A 20,218-nucleotide genomic window follows, 5' to 3' on the forward strand; every position below is an offset into this window, starting at 1 on the left:
TTGCAGGAGGTGTTGGAGCCTATCCCAGCTGTCTTTATTATTATTATTATTATTATGATAATATATAATATAAATATATAATGTAATGTTATGTTATGTTATATAATAATAATAACACATTTGTAAATAATATTATTATTATCATTGAAACAATAATTATTAATATTATTATAATTATTATTTTAGTTTATTATATATGTTATGTTATATTATGTTATATAATAATAATAAAATTATAAATAATAATAATTATTATTATTGGAACAATAGTAATAATTATTATTATTATTTATAATTGTATGATATATGTTATGTTATGCTATATAATAATGACAAAAAATATAAATTATTATTATTATTATTGAAATAATACTAATTAATCTAATAATTATTATAAATAATTATTAATTATTATAAGTAATTATTAATTATTATGAATAATTATAAAAAATATTATTATTTTTGAAATAATAATAATAATTAATCTAATAATTATTATAAATAATTATTAATTATTATAAATGATTATTAGTTATCATCAATAATTATTAATTATTATAAATAATTATAAATAATTATAGATAATTATAAATAATAATTATTATTATTATATTATTATAATTATTATTATTATTATTAGTAGTAATTATTATAATTAATAATAATAATAATAATAATTATTATTATTATTATTATTATTATTATTATTATTATTATAACAATAATAATAATAATAATAATAATAATTATTATTATTATTATTAATTATAATAATTATAATAATTATTATAATTATTATTATTATTATTATTATTATTATTATTATTATTATTATTATTATTATTATTATTGCAGCACATACATTAATAAAAAATGCACCAAATCATGTGAGTCGAGCGCAAACAACTTGCTGAGGTCTGTAGTCTTGTCTTTTCAATGCAAAAAGAAAAGCCAAAGAAAAAGCAGTTTGAGGTCTCTGCTGAACTCATCACTAGTGTGTTACAGTGAGGTCCGTGCGACTTCACAAGCATTTTTTTTTTACGGCTACTGAAACAAAAATGATCAGATATAGGTCACTACTTTCATGAGTAGAAGCAAAAAACAAAGCTAAAAAAAATCCCTTTAACGGCATCGGAATCTCTGTTGATATTCCAGCAGGATTTAGTGAAAGCAGACAACAAGCAGACTTACTTCCACTCAAACACATATGTGTATTTTTTTCCATCTCAAAGGATCTTATGTGTATGTTGATACTAGCAGTTACCATAGCAACTGTACTGGGGCGTGCTGCTTTTAAAGACCGTATGTGTTAGTAATACGTGTTACTATATTAACTGTACAAATGTACAAACATATTCATTTATTGCAAGTATTTTCCGTGCATGTAATTAACAGAAGGTTTAATTTGCGGGCTAATTAGAGCATCCATGTGTGTAAACGATGTCAGCGACATGGAAAATCTCCTCAGGCCTGATATCGATAAGATGCCAATCAATGGCGAGTATCGAGCAGTGGATTAGGCGGTCATGACTTTTGAGTCTAAGTCCGTTTCCATCTTTGGTTGTTTTCATCTTGAGACAAGAAATCATCCCAATTATCTTCCCGTGCCGTCTGGGATGACGTGGATTTTCACTCAGATTCCCAAATGAGATTATTTCATAAATCCGTCTCACGGCGTCACTCCAGCCAGCCTGCAGAGTCCGGGACAATTTCATCTCATTTCATTAACCACTTAACTTTCATCATCAAAATTATTATCATCATCATCATCATCATCATCATCATCATCATCACGTTGCCTGGAGGATTAGGAAATGAAAATGAATGTGATATGAAATAATAATCCCTCATATATTAGCTGTTGCGTTGTTTTTGCTGTGTGCACTTAAGTACGTACACTTAGTCTTTTAAGTACATACTATGTGTGTGTTCACTCGTATTCGGATGTTGCGCTCGAAACGCGCTCGAACCGCTAACTGCGCCGCCGTTTCAACCAATCAGAAGTCCTTGCCGTGTTGCATTCAAGCTGTGTCAAAGCGTCCGACCAATCGCCGCTTCTTTAAGGGACGTCGTCTCCATTATCTGTCTGCTGCGCCGTCTTTGCTATGTGCACTTAAGTACGTACACTTAGTCTTTTAAGTACATACTGTGTGTGTGTTCACTCGTATTCGGATGTTGCGTTCAAAACGCGCTCGAACCGCGCTCGAACCGCGCTCGAACCGCGCTCGAACCGCGCTCAAACTGCGAACTGCGCTGCCGTTTCAGCCAATCAGAAGCCTGAAAAAAGCCTCCTTGCCGTGTTGCATTCAAGCTGTGTCAAAGCGTCCGAGCAACCGGCGCTTCTTCAGGGACGTCGTCTCCATTATCTGTCTGCTGCACCGTCTTTGCTGTGTGCACTTAAGTATGTACACTTAGTCCTTTAAGTACATACTGTGTGTGTGTTCACTTGTATTTGGATGTTGCGCTCGAACCGCTAACTGCGCTGCCGTTTCAACCAATCAGAAGCCTGAAGAAAGCCTCCTTGTCGTGTTGCATTCAAGCTGTGTCAAAGCGTCCGACCTACCAGCGCTTCTTCAGGGACGTCGCCTCCATTATCTGTTCGCTGCGCCCCGTTGCTAAGCAACTTCAAATTGGACAATGTTAAGTTAAAATGTTGTGTTTGTTTGGGTTTTTATCCTCACAAAAGGTGACCCACAATTTGGGATTTTATACGTTCGGACAATCGGGAAGAAAAAAAATGATCCATATTTTTTTTTGCTGTGAAAGGAAGCTCATTATTTCTTTGGCAGCGTTAGCTGGAGGCGACAAAAAGTCCGAAAAACCGACATCAGGAAGTACAGGGTGTCCCTCTTGTTTGGGGGTCATTGACAACAATATCAATAATTAATATCATCAGTTTAATTAATGAAATTAAAAATAAACAAATTTATTAAATTGTATTATTGATATTGCATACTGTGAATATTAAATTACAATTTTTAAAGATTATATAAATTTTAAACAATTATTATTAATTGTATTAAACTGTTTTGCATATGTAAGTACAAATATATATTAAATAATGTTTCATTTATAATAATACTTAATAAAATAATAAAATGTGGAGGGATTAAGTAAATGCATAATAAATGTAATAATAAAAATAATTTAAAAAAATATTTCAACAATATCAATAATTAATATCATAGGTTTAATTTATAAAATTAAAACGAAACAAATTAATTAAATTGTATTATTGATATTGCATACTGTGTTTATTAAAATACAATTTTTAAAGATTATATAAATTTTAAACAATTATTATTAATTGTATTAAACAGTTTTGCATATGTAAGTAAAAATATATATTAAATAATGTTTTGTTTATATTAATACTTAATAAAATAATAATAAAATGCGGCAGGATTAAGTAAATGCATAATAAATGTAATAATAAAAATAACTAAAAATACATATGTCAACAATATCAATAATTAATATCATAGGTTTAATTAATAAAATTAAAAATAAATAAATTAATTAAATTGTATTAGTGATATTGCATACTGTGAATATTAAATTACAATTTTTAAAGATTATATACATTTTAAACAATTATTATTAATTGTATTAAACAGTTTTGCATATGTAAGTAAAAATATATATTAAATAATGTTTCATTTATATTAATACTTAATAAAATAATAAAATGTGGAGGGATTAAGTAAATGCATAATAAATGTAATAATAAAAAGAATTTTAAAAAATATTTCAACAATATCAATAATTAATATCATGGGTTTAATTTATAAAATTAAAACAAAACAAATTAATTAAATTATATTATTGATATTGCATACTGTGTATATTAAATTACCATTTTTAAAGATTATATAAATTTTAAACAATTATTATTAATTATTAAACAGTTTTTCATATGTAAGTACAAATATATATTAAATAATGTTTCATTTATATTAATACTTAATAAAATAATAAAATGTGGAGGGATTAAGTAAATGCATAATAAATGTAATAATAAAAATAATTTAAAAAAATATTTCAACAATATCAATAATTAATATCATAGGTTTATTTAATAAAATTAAAAAGAAACAAATTAATTAAATTGTATTATTGATATTGCATACTGTGTTTATTAAATTACAATTTTTAAAGATTATATAAATTTTAAACAATTATTATTAATTGTATTAAACAGTTTTGCATATGTAAGTAAAAATATATATTAAATAATGTTTTGTTTATATTAATACTTAATAAAATAATAATAAAATGCGGCGGGATTAAGTAAATGCATAATAAATGTAATAATAAAAATAAGATTTTTTTTAAACAATATCAATAATGAATATCATAGATGTAATTAATACAATTAAAAATAAACAAATTGATTAAATTGTATTATTGATATTGCATACTGTGTATATTAAATTACAATTTTTAAAGATTATATAAATTTTAAACAATTATTATTAATTGTATTAAACCGTTTTGTAAAATATATATATTTGTAAAAATATATATTAAACAATGTTTCATTTATATTAATACTTAATAAAATAATAAAATGTGGAGGGATTAAGTAAATGCATAATAAATGTAATAATAAAAAGAATTTTAAAAAATATTTCAACAATATCAATAATCATAGGTTTAATTTATAAAATTAAAACAAAACAAATTAATTAAATTACATTATTGATATTACATACTGTGTATATTAAATTACAATTTTTAAAGATTATATAAATTTTAAACAATTATTATTAATTGTATTAAACAGTTTTGCATATGTAAGTAAAAATATATATTAAATAATGTTTTGTTTATATTAATACTTAATAAAATAATAATAAAATGCGGCAGGATTAAGTAAATGCATAATAAATGTAATAATAAAAATAACTAAAAATACATATGTCAACAATATCAATAATTAATATCATAGGTTCAATTAATAAAATTAAAAATAAATAAATTAATTAAATTGTATTAGTGATATTGCATACTGTGTATATTAAATTATAATTTTTAAAGATTACATAATCTTTAAACAATTATATGATAGATGCATTTTCATTGTAAATGCGTATGGCTTATTAATATCAGATATGGTTACTATATATATATATATATATATATACCCTGGTGTTTATCGGCTCCAGCAGGCAATTAGCGGGAGAACCCAAATGGGAATCTCATCTACTTGATAGACAAAAATTCCCGCTCGTGGTCACATGATTGGCACCGGGAGTAAATTGTTTCTTTCCGCTGGGATTTTCTACTTGTTGCTCATCAGACAGGTGATGAGGGCTAATTATCCTGCTGGTGCTCGCTTGAGCACAAAAGAAACATAAAAACAATTCTTAGCAGGACCACTTATATATTCATGTTCTACTATAAGATACGGCGATAATTAGAATTATTATAATAATTATAAAAAAGTCTGAATAGAGGTTTACCACTGTATATAGAACAGATATATTTATATTTATTTATATTTGATTTATGTGCATTATTTATCTGTATGGAACAGATTGTTATGGAAAAAAAGTCAACATTTCACACACAAGGTCATTCAAAGTCATTCCATAAGCACACAGGAAAATAATCACAACATAAAATTACATAAATAATTCCATAAAGTGGTTATCACGCACGCCTCACAGCTAGGAGACCTGTGCTCAATTCCACCTTCAGCCATGGAATTGAATGCCGAGGCGCAACGCAGGTGCGCCACCCTGCGCCGCAAAATTCGAGCCCTCAGAGTTACGCAGTGTACTTGAATGCCTCGTCATGTAAACAGAGTAAATCAAATAAAATGAAACTAATAACTAATTAAAAAACAATTTTTAAACGTTAAATCAAATTGTTAAATAATTAAAATATAAGAACAATAATGTATATAAAAAAACGAAGTCTGACTTTGACACAACATGGTCTGACACCTGGATGCGAGGTGGTTTGAACATGGGGGGGGGCACATGCCCCCCCCCCCACTTCCACCCCAACACAAGACGCCGTTTGGTTGCAGATTGAGAGGGGGGAGTCTAATACTGTACTTTGTATTATTTTTAGCTCCATTTCCTGTTCTATGGTTGTCATCACACTTTTCCATCACTGGTAGTTTTCTGTGGCGGCATCAGAAAAAAACAAAAAGACACTTAAACTGAAGTCTGACTTTGACACAACATGGTCGGACACCTGGATACGAGGTGGTTTGAACATGGGGGGACCACATGCACCCCCCACCTTCACCCCAACACAAAAGAACAAACAAGCACAGCTGCTCTAGCGATGAAAGCAGCGGTAATCACACTCAGCCTCCGCATTCACGGTTCAAACCTCAACAATCGGACGAATGAAACAAACACCCGGCCTTCATGTCCCGTCCTTGTGTGTCCCTCCTCGGCTTTCTTTGCACAGCTGGAGAGAGATTTGGATTTTTTTCAGGCGGTTTCTGTGGCGCCAGAGAGCGGCGTGCGGTCCTTGGTTCAACTTCGGCACAAATATTTTGCAAATATACGTTACTTGGAGATTAAAAGCAGAGGACAACGTGAAGGGACACGGGGCCTTTAGTCATTGTCCGACCATTATAGTTTATTTTTTATATTTATATTTTTTATATATTATATATATATATATTTTTTTTAAATATATTTTATATCTATATTTTTTTAAAAATATATTTTATATATATATTTTTTATTTTTTATATATTTTTAAAATATTTTTTATTTTATATATATATATATATATATATATATATATATATATAAGAGTTTATTTTTTATTTTATTTGTATTTTTTATATTTATATATATATTTTATATATATTATATTATATTATATTATATTATATTATATTATATTATATTATATTATATTATATTATATTATATTATATTATATTATATTATATTATATTATATTATATTATATTGTATTATATTATATTATATTATATTATATTATATTATATTATATTATATTATATTATATTATATTATATTTAAGATATACCATTTCATGGAGAGTTGATTTTTTTATTATTTTATTTTATTTTTTTATATTTATATATATTATATTATATTTAAGATATAACATTTCATGGAGAGTTGATTTTTTATTTGTATTATTTGATTTTTTTTATTATTTTATTTTGTTTTTTATATTCATATATATTATATATATTATATTATAAGATTTCATGGAGAGTTTTTATTTTATTTTATTTTATTATTTTATTTTATTTTGATATTTATATATATTATATCATATATAAGATATCATGGAGAGTTGATTTTTTTATTGTATTTGTATTTTTTATATTTATATATATATTATATATATTATATTATATTTAAGATATATTATTTCATGGATTTTTAGTTTATTTTTTTATTTTTATTATCTTATTTTTTATATTTATTATATTTAAGATATGAATCAGAATGCTCTTTCTTGCTTGAAGTATCCGCCGTGCGGCACCTCTGATTCTAAGTTAAAAAAAAAAAAAAATTTTAAACCATATCAACGCCTCCACAGTGCAGCTTTACAGACAAAAACATAACCCAGCACGAACTTCTTAGCAACTTCGCTTCAACTTTTCTTTTTGTGCTACTTTTGACGAAGAGACACGAACAAACAAACGCACTGATTGGCTAACGGGAGCAAATCACTGCCTTTTTCAGAATGAATTTTGGATGCTGATTCTGTCAGCATCTGCTCTTGGCCTGATTGCTGTCATCACAGACGCCAACATGGCTGCCGTCATGCTGGTGATTAATGAGCGCCTTCATTATCATATCAGCAATGGAAGATGTTAGACCAGGAGGAGGGGAATGAAGAGCCTCCTTTTCTCATCACTTTGCTCTCTGAAACTGTTTGTCGTTATTAGCTCACTGTACACTGGATTCATATATATGATATTAGCATGAATTAACATAAGAACTTTATGTTAAAGGTATTTTTTTTACTATTATTTACTATTACTATCACTATATTTACTACTAATTACTATTACTATCATTATATTTACTTTATTTACTACAAATATCCACACCAATATCAATACTAGCATAATACACATACAAATTAAAGGCAGAAATCATTCAATATTTGAGCTGCTATTTACCCACAATGCTTTGGGGGCACCTTACTTCCTGTAGTTCAGGTGATCACATCGTTAGCAAAATGTTTGTTCCAGGTGTGTTTTGTGTTTGGTTCAAATGCAGCACTGGTTTCTTTAGCTGATGCTAATGCTAACCAGCTACCATTGCCTGTGCCTTGACTGACCTAGCTTAGTTTAGCGGAACCTACCTCAATCTGTGTAGCTTTGGTGTCTTAAAAGCACAACGGTTGTAGTATTATGTAGTATTATGTTACAAGACGTAGTATATCTGAATGACACTGATTTAATACTTAATTTAAATGTTTTACTTACTTGTATGTATGAACGACGCCAGCCAAATGTATTGAGACAGATGCTAATTTAATAACACAGCTAAGTGTCTCTAAACTTTTGGTTTAGCTTAGCTTAACATAACTCCTACTTCATTTTGTGTAGCTATGGTGTCTTAAAAGCACAATGGTTGTAGTATTATGTAGTATTGTTATTGTACAAGACGTAGTACATCTGAATGACACTGATCTAATACTTAATTTAAATGTTTTACTTACTTGTATGTATGAACGACGCCGGTGAAAAGTATTGAGACAGATGCTAATTTAATAACACAGGTAAGTGTCTTTAAACTTTTGGTTTAGTTAGCTTAGCATATCTTGCTTTATTTTAGCCGAACCTACCTCATTTTGTGTAGCTATGGTGTCTTAAAAGTCCAATGGTTGTAGTATTATGTAGTATTGTTATTTTACAAGACGTAGTATATCTGAATGACACTGATTTATTTAATACTTAAATGTTTTACTTACTTGTATGTATGCACGACGTCAGTCTAAAGTATTGAGACAGATGCTCATTTAATAACATAGCAAAGTGTCTCCAAACTTTTGACTGGTATTGTAGCCAATATTAGAGTCAAATTTTGTCTTTAAAAAGATACTGACGTTCACTTTAAACTTTTTTTTTCATATAGCCCAATAAGAAAACCAGAAAAATACATATATTGCTAAATTATAGTCTTCATTTGGACTTATTTTGTGTTTTTTTTTCCACAAAGATCCCGGGATGTGTTCAAGACCAAAAATGGATCAAAGTTTGCCATCACTTGTTTTTTGGGACGGTCACCCGTGCAATTTGGTGAGTAACTGCCATCTTTTATGTCCGTATCAACTGCAGCATTAATCACAATTTTTGTCGATAATATATATATATATATTGATGATGTCTTTCTGTTTGTAAATATTTGGTGCAGATCTGAATAAAGGTGCAGATCCACGTTATAAATTGTACGAGTACGAAGATGTCCCCCCCTCCTCTCCGTTCTTTGTTTCTTTTTTAATTAGCGAAGCATGCTGTTTAACATTTAATTGTTCCTCACACGCATTCTTCTCCTTTCAGTTTACATGAGTGGGGGGAAGAGGAAATAAACATAATTAATGTTAGCTTTGATTAGCCTGCAGTGTGAGATTGGCTCCACGGTGGCTCAATACTTATTAGTATTTAATGTTTATCAACTTGTTTACTTCAGTTGTGATAAGCTCTGACCTTATTTTTGCACGCGGTGGTAAATTGGCAATTAGGAAAAAAAAAGAGACAAATAGACTTAAAATGTAATCATGCTTGTGTGTGTGTGTTTTAAGGTGATATGATCACTTTGAAAGTACACAGAAGTAAATAAATTGAGGTACAAAAGGTGATCTGGACTGTCGACCTGCAGTGTAAATGTAGCTTTGGAGATAAAGTAGGCGTATTAGTGAGCACGTGCAGAAATATTACATGGTGGCGAATGAGGGCTAAAGAAAAAGCTTCTTTTTAAATGTCAGCCATGGTGCACTCGTGACATCGTCCTGTAAGGTTACGGGGGGGGCTAAACTATAAAAAATATATATATGATTATGACAGCGAGGACACACACATGCAAAGGCAAGAAATGTCCTTTAATGTAGCGTAGCTTTTGACTACCTCTAATGTGCCATATTGACATAATGTATTTCTAATGTACTCTATTTACATAGCAAAACTTTATACTGTAGTTACATCATTCATATCTAATGTGCCATATTTACATGTTGTGCCTCTGATATACTAATTTTAGAATCAGAATGCCCTTTATTGTCATTTTAAATATAGTAGAATTAAATTGCAGCAGCTCCATTTTTCAATGCAAGACAGTATGACAGTACAAAATATAAAAATTAGAAGTATAAATGAAGAATTAGAAGAATAAATAATAAATAACAAAGGGTCTACATTGTAGCCTTGGTTATACATACTTGGTTATACATAATGGACCATATTTAGACTGTATCTACCTCTAATGTACCATATTTATTGATTAAAATTAAAATTAAAATTAATTTGGTCTAGGGGTTAGCGCGCAGACCTCACAGCTAGGAGACCAGGGTTCAATCCCACCCTCGGGCATCTCTGTGTGGAGTTTGCATGTTCTCCCCGTGCATGCGTGGGTTTTCTCCGGGTACTCCGGTTTCCTCCCACATTCCAAAAACATGCTAGGTTAATTGGCGACTCCAAATTGTCCATAGGTATGAATGTGAGTGTGAATGGTTGTTTGTCTATATGTGCCCTGTGATTGGCTGGCAACCAGTCCAGGGTGTACCCCGCCTTACGCCCGAAGACAGCTGGGATAGGCTCCAGCACCCCCCGCGACCCTCGTGAGGAAAAGCGGTAGAAAATGAATGAATGAATTAAAATTAAAATTAAAATTAAAATTAAAATTAAAATTAAAATTAAAATTAAAATTAAAATTAAAATTAAAATTAAAATTAAAATTAAAATTAAAATTAAAATTAAAATTAAAATTAAAATTAGATTTAAGTTTAGATTTAAGTTTAGATTTAAGTTTAGATTTAAGTTTAGATTTAAGTTTAGATTTAAGTTTAGATTTAAGTTTAGATTTTAGTTTAGTTTAGTTTAGTTTTAAAACAATTATATTATAAAGACAGGAAGTGAACAAATGTAACAGTTACTGATTGTAAAAGTACCAAATGGACGGCTAGAATTTTATAAGCTTTGCTTCTTCCTACTCCTTTTTGGACATGTGGAACTGTGAACTGATCATGTGATGCGTTCAATTGTAATCTGATGCATGTTCAAATGAAATAAAACCATTATTATATTCACCTAAAGTACCTGTGTGCTGTATTTACATAGCATACCTCTACATCATAGTGAATATACACACCATCACATTTAATGGTCTACTGAGTTTTTACTGTAGTTTACGACGTGTGTGTGTGCGTGGCCCAGAGTGACTTTGTGTTAAATGTCAAAGGAGGTACTGCTGATTAAAGGCCCCCCCCTTGTGTCTCTTGGCTTGTCTTTTTTAAGGCGGCAAAGGAGGCTCATTTATCAAATAAATAGAACCTTCAGCGCCGCCGTGGAAGCAAACTGGCCTCTCGGCAACGTCTGAAGGCTCCCCGCCGCAAAGTGGGAGCACCGCACGACCCCAAAAGAAGCCGCTATCATCTCCCAAGTCATTTGGCGGCTTTTTAATGAGTGATCCAAACGTCGCTTTTTGCTCCCATGCGTGACACTACGGCCTTTTATTTTTGTTATATTGCTGAAAAGAGAGGAGGTGAACTGGGCCTCACTCACTAACGTTTGAAAAATAATACAAAAACATCTTTTAATAGAGGTTGAGATGAAAATTGGTTAATTTTATCTTATTAATTTCGACTTCATTGTCTTGTACCTTTGACCCGATACAGCAAGATGCTGTTTTGACTGGTTATTATGTGACTAGTTATTATATGACTGGTTATTACGTGACTGGTTATTACATGACTATTCACGAAAGGTCGTTTGCCGGCTTCTTTCCCGTGTCGATAATTCCCGCTTCCATGACAATCCAAGTGCACACGTGTCCGTGTTCTTTTGTGCGTCGCAGCTTTGACTGCTTGAGCGTGTTGTCTAATGACAGGAATAGCATCAATCATTGCCGTGACCCGACCTTGCGTTGCTCTTTATTCGAAGCCTCAGGCTGCCTCCATTCAGCGTTGCTATATGTTCTGTGTTGTACATCGGCACTCGTGCTATAGCCTCCGCTTGTTTGCCACTCATTCACCCCAGGCTGACAAGGTCAAAATGTTACATATTGTTGCCTGCTGATGCTCTCGTGGAGGAGCGACGCATACGTGGCGTGCTTATGTAGCGACTTTCTTTTGATTGTCCAAAAGTCATATCTTTTTTTTTTTTTTTGCATTGCGGCTAAGCACCTACGTCTTTCAATGCAATGTTCTAGTTTTTCTTGTCATTTTTTTGCCCGTTTATATTGGACTTAATGGCAGCACTACTGCACAACACATAAAAAAAATATATATTCCTTTTATTGGCTTTGGTGATGACATGAAATCACAATTTCTGGTTGGGGAAAAAAAATCAGTCTGTGATGATGGGAAAGTGGGGGTGTCCATACTTCTTCCAGCGAGGAAATGAAAGGATGCCGATAGGTTAAATATGTTTGAAGAATAAATGCCGAAGTGGGTTTTTTTTCTTCGGGTTTCCTCCCATATTTATTATTGTATTTATTTATTTATTTAATATTATTTATGTATTATGTATATTAATTTTTAATATTTATTTTATATTATTCAACATGTTAAACAGGATAATTGGTGAATTGTCCATAGGTATTAATATGATATAAATGGTCATTTGTCTTTTAATTTATTTTACATTATTTATTTATATTATTTATTTTATATGATTTATTTATTTTTAGTATTATTCATTTTATATTATTTATTTTATTTATTATATTATTCAACATGTTAAACAGGATAATTGGCAAATTGTCCATAGGTATTAATATGATATAAATGGTCATTTGTCTTTTAATTTATTTATATTATTTATTTTATGTATTTATTTTATATTAATTTATTTATTATTTTTAGTATTATTCATTTTAGTTTATTTATTTATTTTATTTATTATTATATTATTCAACATGTTAAACAGGATAATTGGCAAATTGTCCATAGGTATGAATGTGATTATAAATGGTCGTTTGTCGTTTAATTTATATTATTTATTTTATTTTATTCATTTATTTAATTTATTTATTTTATTATTGATATATTCATTATTTTTAGTATTTATTTATTTTACATTATTATTATTTTTTTATTATTATTATTTATTTTATTTATTATTGTATTATTCAACATGTTAAACAGGATAATTTGCAAATTGTCCATAGGTATGAATGTGATGTAAATGGTTGTTTTGTCTATATGTGCCCTGCGATTGGCTGGCGACCAGTCCAGGGTGTACCCCTGAAGTTGGCTGGGATAGGCTCCAGCGTACCCCTGCGACCCTAATGATGATAAGCGATATAGAAAATGAATGGATAGCTAATATTCCGACATTATTCATGGAAAATCACAAATGTTGCTGTTGTTGTTTAAAAGGTATCAAGGACCACATTGTGTGGGATGTGGGATGAGATCGGGATCTTGGTGAATTTGCTTACATATAGCTTACGTTGTTGTGTACGCTAAATGTGGTTATTTGGTTGTGCATGTCAGCATTTCAGGGTTCTTCTCATTTCAGTTGCTAAGTACTCAAGTAAATCCATCTCTGTCCGAAGTAGTAAACACAACAAGAGCATCTGCTGTGTCCTGAATGCACGGTTTTGACCCGTGGAGGAGTTCGAATCCTGCTCGACTGACTCTTGACAAGTCATTCTTCAGGTCGTTCATCACTGCTGCTACACATCAGGGAACTCTCAAGTCACCCACTCTGTCACTCTGACAAGCGTTTAGTAGACCACACCGCTCCATGGACCTTTGTTACCTCACAGATGGAGTTCCTCTTGGAAAGGTCTGGGATACAGTGGAGGCTCTGAGAGGAAGAACAGAAACGGGAAGAAACTATTATTATGCTTTTTCCATTTTTCTGATCGTCCACGCGGCGCCCTCACGTGCTGAATTCCAATCCTCCTTCAGATCTTCCAAGATTTCTGGCATGAAGATGTCTTCTTGTCTGAGTGGAGTGTGAAGAGTCGGAGGAGTGATGAACAATGGACCGAACGAAATGGAGTCAGCCTTGCGAGCGTGACCTCACGCTGCGTCTCGCTTAAGATCTCGATGTAAAATCTGAGTCATCAGACGTCCCAATCACCGTCTACCCAGGACGAAATTATAAATGCTTGAATTCCTGCCACCTACGAGGCACAGATGGTGTTTGTGAAGACGTTCAGCCACCAGGAATGAGCCGCGGGAGTGCAGAATCTCTCCAGAACTTTTGGAGGTTCTTCTCTTGGCTGACTCAATGGCTGATGTATGCAGGATAAGCTGCATCTTAATGGGAGTAGGCAACAGATGCGGTTGGTTGGACAACTTTCAAAAAGCATAGTGTTGTCACTGATATTAAGAGACAATTGTAGTCATTTAATATTCACCTTAATGTAATTATTTTTTAGTTTAATTGTAATTTTTTTCATTGTAATCATTTTTAGTTGTAATTATTTAATTTTATTTGTAATTGTTTTCATTGTAATTATTTTTTATTTTAATTGTAATTCAATCATTAATCATTTTTTAGTTTAATTGTAATTATTTTTATTTTTATTGTAATCTTATTTTCATTGTACTTTTTTGTTTTAATAATTTTTTAGTTTAATTGGAATTTTTTAATTGCAATTTTTTTCATTGTAATTTTTTGAGTGTAATTGTAATTTTTGAGTGTAATTGTAATTTTTTTCATTGTAATCATTTTTTTTATTTTAATTGTAATCTTTTTATTTTCATTGTACTTTTTTGTTTTAATCATTTTTTAGTTTAATTGTAATTTTTTTTCATTGTAATTTTTTTCGTTTGATTATAATTATTTTTTTTTAATTGTAATCTTCATCATTGTAATCATTTTTTTATTATAATTTTTTTATTTTAATTGTAATTTTTTTATTTTAATAATTTTTTTAGTTTAATTTTAATTATTTTTTTTCATTGTAATCATTTCTTTTAATTTTAATTGTATTTTATTTTTTTCCATTTTAATCATTATTTTAGTTTAATTTTAATTATTTTTCATTTTATTTTTATATTAATCTTAAATGTATGAAGCACATGTACTATGTAGTCTGTGGGATTCTTCTCAAGGCTTTGTAATAAAAAAGACCCCGAGCCCCCCTTTAACCAGAGGGGGGTGGGTTGAATATAGACACAAATTGGATAAAGTTAAATTACTCTGATTACTCTTACTGAATACTGTAAAAGATTTCAAAGACACAATCTGTTCCGGAGTTGAAACGCTGCCTCTGCTGGCCAGAAATGGAAATGAACCCAAGAAGGCACCAATGCCAGAACTTGAGAAGGGGTTGATTTACTCAAGCAGAGAGGAGGACTTGACTTTTAATTAGTGCTGTTATTATTGCAATAAACGAGAGCACAAGATGAAGCGTATTGGGGGTGGGGGGTGGAGAGGGGGGGTTGGAAGACGTAAAAGAAAGCATCTTATTTGGCCGGCTGGTTGGCATGGTAACAGTGCTGGCTCACTGCTCCGCTGGCAGGACATGAAACGTAATTGCATTAATCACTCGGGATATTTTTGTATCATTTTTTGGGGCTTCTTAGCGACACAATCATTTGTATAAAAGCTGAGTTGAAGAGTTTAAAATTATTTATTTTTTAGATGACTTTGATTGGTACAGGAAGTAACTACTAGTCACAAAATGCGACTTATACTCCAATGCGACTTATGTATGTTTTTTTTCTACCTAATTATGCATTTTTGGCCTTGTGCAACTTATACTCCAGTGCGTCTTATGTATGTTGTTTTTCTGCCTAATTATGCATTTTTGGCCTTGAGCAACTTATGTATGTTTTTTTCGACCTAATTATGCATTTTTGGCCTTGTGCGACTTATGTATGTTTTTTCTACCTAATTATGCATCTTTGGCCTTGTGCGACTTATACTCCAGTGAGACTTATGTATGTTTTTTTCTACCTAAATATGCATTTTTGGCCTTGTGTGACTTATACTCCAGTGCGACTTATGTATGTTTATTTTTCTACCTAATTACGCATTTTTTGTGCGACTTATACTCCAGTGCGACTTATGTATGTTTTTTTCTACCTAATTATGCATTTTTGGCCTTGTGCGACTTATGTATGTTTTTTTCTACCTAATTATGTATTTTTGGCCTTGTGCGACTTATACTCCAGTGCGACTTACATATGTTTTTTTTCTACCTAATTATGCATTTTTGGCCTTGTGCGACTTATGTATGTTTTTTTTCTACCTAATTATGCATGTTTGGCCTTGTGCGACTTATACTCCAGTGCGACTTATGTATGTTTTTTTCTACCTATTTATGCATTTTTGGCCTTGTGCGACTTATACTCCAGTGCGACTTATGTATGTTTTTTTTCTACCTAATTATGCATTTTTGGCCTTGTGCGACTTATGTATGTTTTTTTGCTACCTAATTATGCATTTTTGGCCTTGTGCGACTTATGTATGTTTTTTTGCTACCTAATTATGCATTTTTGGCCTTGTGCGACTTATACTCCAGTGTGACTTATGTATGTTTTTTTTCTACCTAATTATGCATTTTTGGCCTTGTGCGACTTATACTCCAGTGCGACTTATGTATGTTTTTTTCTACCTAATTATGCATTTTTGGCCTTGTGCGACTTATACTCCAGTGCAACTTATGTATGTTTTCTTCTACCTAATTATGCATCTTTGACCTTGTGCGACTTATACTCCAGTGCGACTTGTGTGTTTTTTTTCTAGCAAATTATGCATCTTTGACCTTGTGCGTCTTATACTCCAGTGCGACTTACGTATGTTTTTTTTCCTGGCCTTGTGCGACTTATACTCCAGTGCGACTTATGAATTTTCTTTTCTACCTAATTATGCATCTTTGGCCTTGTGCGTCTTATACTTCAGTGTGACTTACGTATGTTTTTTGTCTATCTATTTATACAAACAGCTACTTTTACCAACCCAGAGCATCCCAGAAATACTCAGTGGGTGGCATGTCTGGTGCATGTCTGTGTTGGCCCTGCAGGAACTGGGATGTTTCCAGCTTCCTGGATCCTCTCCCCATGGGGTCATGCATAGTCATGCTGCAACATGAAGTGATGGTCATGGATGAATGGCACCGCAACGAGCCTCAGGACTTTTACTTTGGTGACATTTCACATCTCTAACCTGCAAGCAACATTCAAACATCCAACTGTGTGGCCCACATGAACCCACCGTCACCATTTAGAACAATTCTCCTAACAAACTTTGAGGAACCAGATGTGAAACTTTAATGGCTACATAATTTAAGAAAAAAAAACAAACAAACCAGCGGTGCTTTGAGAGGCTCAGTATAAACAAACAGAACATTAACCTCATCTCAACTTTGCCGTAACGATGTTGTGTATTGTAAGGAAATGAGGCGGCTTTCAATGTGCAGTTCAGGGATCAGCGGAGTTTGTTTGCTTGGTGTTGAAACGTCAACGGCCTTTTTTCCTGGTTTTTTTGAACAGGCCGCTATTGGAGGAGTCGTCGGTAATCATACAATTTGAAAGGTTTGGAAACTTTATGAAACCAAATAAGAGCAATATATTTAGTTACAGCAGTGATGCTTGAAAGTACAGTAGAGTCTGTCATTTTTATTGTGCTATGTGAGTGTGTGTATTACAAAGGCCTGAATGAGAAGCAATTAAGGCCTTTCATATTTTCTAAAGCAATGCATGTACTTGTAGATACGGCTAAAAGTTATATATACTGTACCTTGAAAAAAAACTGCATGGTGAAAAATGCTAATTAGTGCTAATGCCACATTTTGCTCTTTTTTTCCTCAATTTTTGCTGTTTTTATAATTTTTCAAACAGTTACATTTTCCTCTTAAATAACCTTTCTTTTTTATGACTTTATTTACAAAACATTTTGACTTATTTTTCACAATATTATAAATTTTTCACAACCTATTTTCCCCATAATGGCATAAAATTCTCAGAATATTCCGACTTTTAAAACATTGCATAGTATTTTTTAAATATTTTAACTTGATGCTACTAAAATGAAAATTTTCCTCATGAGTTTATTCTTGTAAAACGAATAATTTTTTTCTTGCTAGAAAACGACTTATGACTTTATTCTCATAATATTTGGACTTTATTTTTTTCACAAATTTTTCCGCAACCTAATTCTCCCCAAAATTCACAATATTATGACTTTTAAAATGTAGCTGCTTTTCTTTATTTCAACTTGATGCTACTAAAATGAAAATTTTCGTCATATGAGTTTATTCGTGTTAAATGAAGACATTTTTTTCTTGCTAGAAAACGACTTTGTGTCAATTTCCTCATATAATTATGATTTTATTCTCAAAATATTTTGACTTTATTTTTGTCACATAATTTTTTTCGCAACCTAATTTTTCCCCAAATTAATTTTTTTTTTTTTTTTTTTTTACAATATTATGACTTTTAAAAAGTAGCCGCTTTTCTTTATTTCAACTTTATGCTACTAAAATCTTTTTTTTTTTCCTTCTCATAATTTTATGACTATATTGCCATATTTTCACTCGGTAAAATTTTTTGGGCTGAAGTCCCCCCTAAAATAGGCCTAAAATCTGGTACTTTTACAATCAGTAACTGTTACATTTGTTCACTTCCTGCTTTCCGAATACAGTTGACGTTTTTTTTTTTGTTTTTTTTTTTAATTTTTAATTAATTTTTTTTTAATGAGTTCTTAGATTGTTAAAATCCTTGATGTCCTCATGGAATCCAGGAATAATGTGCACATGTGACTTAGCGGGTCATGTGGAGGCCACCAGGATGAGTTTCTCTTTTAATCAGCCTCGTGATGACAGAAATACTCCAAATAACAAATGAAAATCTTCTGTAGGGAGACAATTAGCTTCAGAAGATGTCAAACGGAGAGATAGCGACGCCTTAATTACTGTTATTGTATGCCGGAGATAAACTCTCACATGGATAATAAGTGCGTCTTCCCGTCGAGCAGCAAAACACTCCACTCCCTTGCTTTTACATTTTGATTCTCTGTTTTTTTTTTTTTTTTCCACTGGAGATTCCGACAGCCGATATGATTTTTCATTTTCTCTTAGAATATAACTTATTAATCGCACGTTACTGACCTTTACAGGAACGCAACGGAGCTCATCGTTGTGCTCGTACTTAGTACTCTCAGATATTTGTGCAGCGTTTTTGTGTCCTTGTTAGACCCAGTTTGTGCTGCTCTCTGAAGGGAGTAGTTAACAGCATGGTAAGAGATTTTAGTTTTAGTTTTAGATTTTTAGATGTTTTTTTTCCTTCCTAATAATACCTCAGTATTTACTAAAATTTCACACATGTGATTTTCGAATACCAACTCTAGTACTACAAGTATTACAATGGTAGGCAACATTGTACGTACAGCGAATACCCAGCAATGGTAAAATGAACACCACAAGATTAATAACAACGACCTGTGAGGCGTCTTTGTCTTAAAGTACACACTCTCAGATATTTGTGCAGCGTTTTTGTGTCCTTGTTAGACCCAGTTTGTGCTGCTCTCTGAAGGGAGTAGTTAATAGCACGGTAAGAGATTTTAGTTTTAGTTTAGATATTTAATTCTCATTCATTTTCTTTGTTTGTGAAATGGAAAAAAAATTTGTGAAATGCATGAATTTTTTTTTCTTTGGAATTTATCCCAAACGTTTGAGCTGTAGTGTAATATCACAACAAAAAATTAAAAAACAAAAATTAAAAATTCTGCATTTTTTTTTTTACAAGGACAACTTTGTAATGTTATGATGGGGGAAAAAAAATTCAAACACAATTTTTAGTTGCGGCTGCACGGTGGTCGAGTGGTTAGCACACAGGACTCACAGCTAGGAGACCCGAGTTCAATTCCACCCTTGGCCATTTGTATAAAAATGTTTATGAAATGCATGAAAAATGTTTTTTTTTAAAACAAATAATTTTTGCAAGTGATCCCAAACTTTTGAGCGGTATTGAGCGGTATTTATTTATTTTTTTTAAATGCCAATTTTACAAATTTTACAAATTGGTCATAATATTTATTTATTATATTATTATATTATTGATGAAAATATGCTTG

The 20,218-nt window shown here is 31.1% G+C and overlaps 1 long non-coding RNA gene across 1 annotated transcript; it reads left to right on the top strand.

Moving 5' to 3' along the window:
• The first annotated feature begins 8,444 nt into the window (after positions 1–8,444).
• Positions 8,445–10,280, top strand: LOC131112930 (uncharacterized). The gene is made up of 3 exons (XR_009121443.1): positions 8,445–8,745; positions 9,186–9,265; positions 9,381–10,280. It is a non-coding gene; the product is annotated as an uncharacterized LOC131112930 (long non-coding RNA).
• The last annotated feature ends 9,938 nt before the right edge of the window (positions 10,281–20,218 follow it).

Source organism: Doryrhamphus excisus, chromosome 2 (genome assembly GCF_030265055.1).
Source record: "Doryrhamphus excisus isolate RoL2022-K1 chromosome 2, RoL_Dexc_1.0, whole genome shotgun sequence".
Classification (NCBI taxonomy): domain Eukaryota; kingdom Metazoa; phylum Chordata; class Actinopteri; order Syngnathiformes; family Syngnathidae; genus Doryrhamphus; species Doryrhamphus excisus.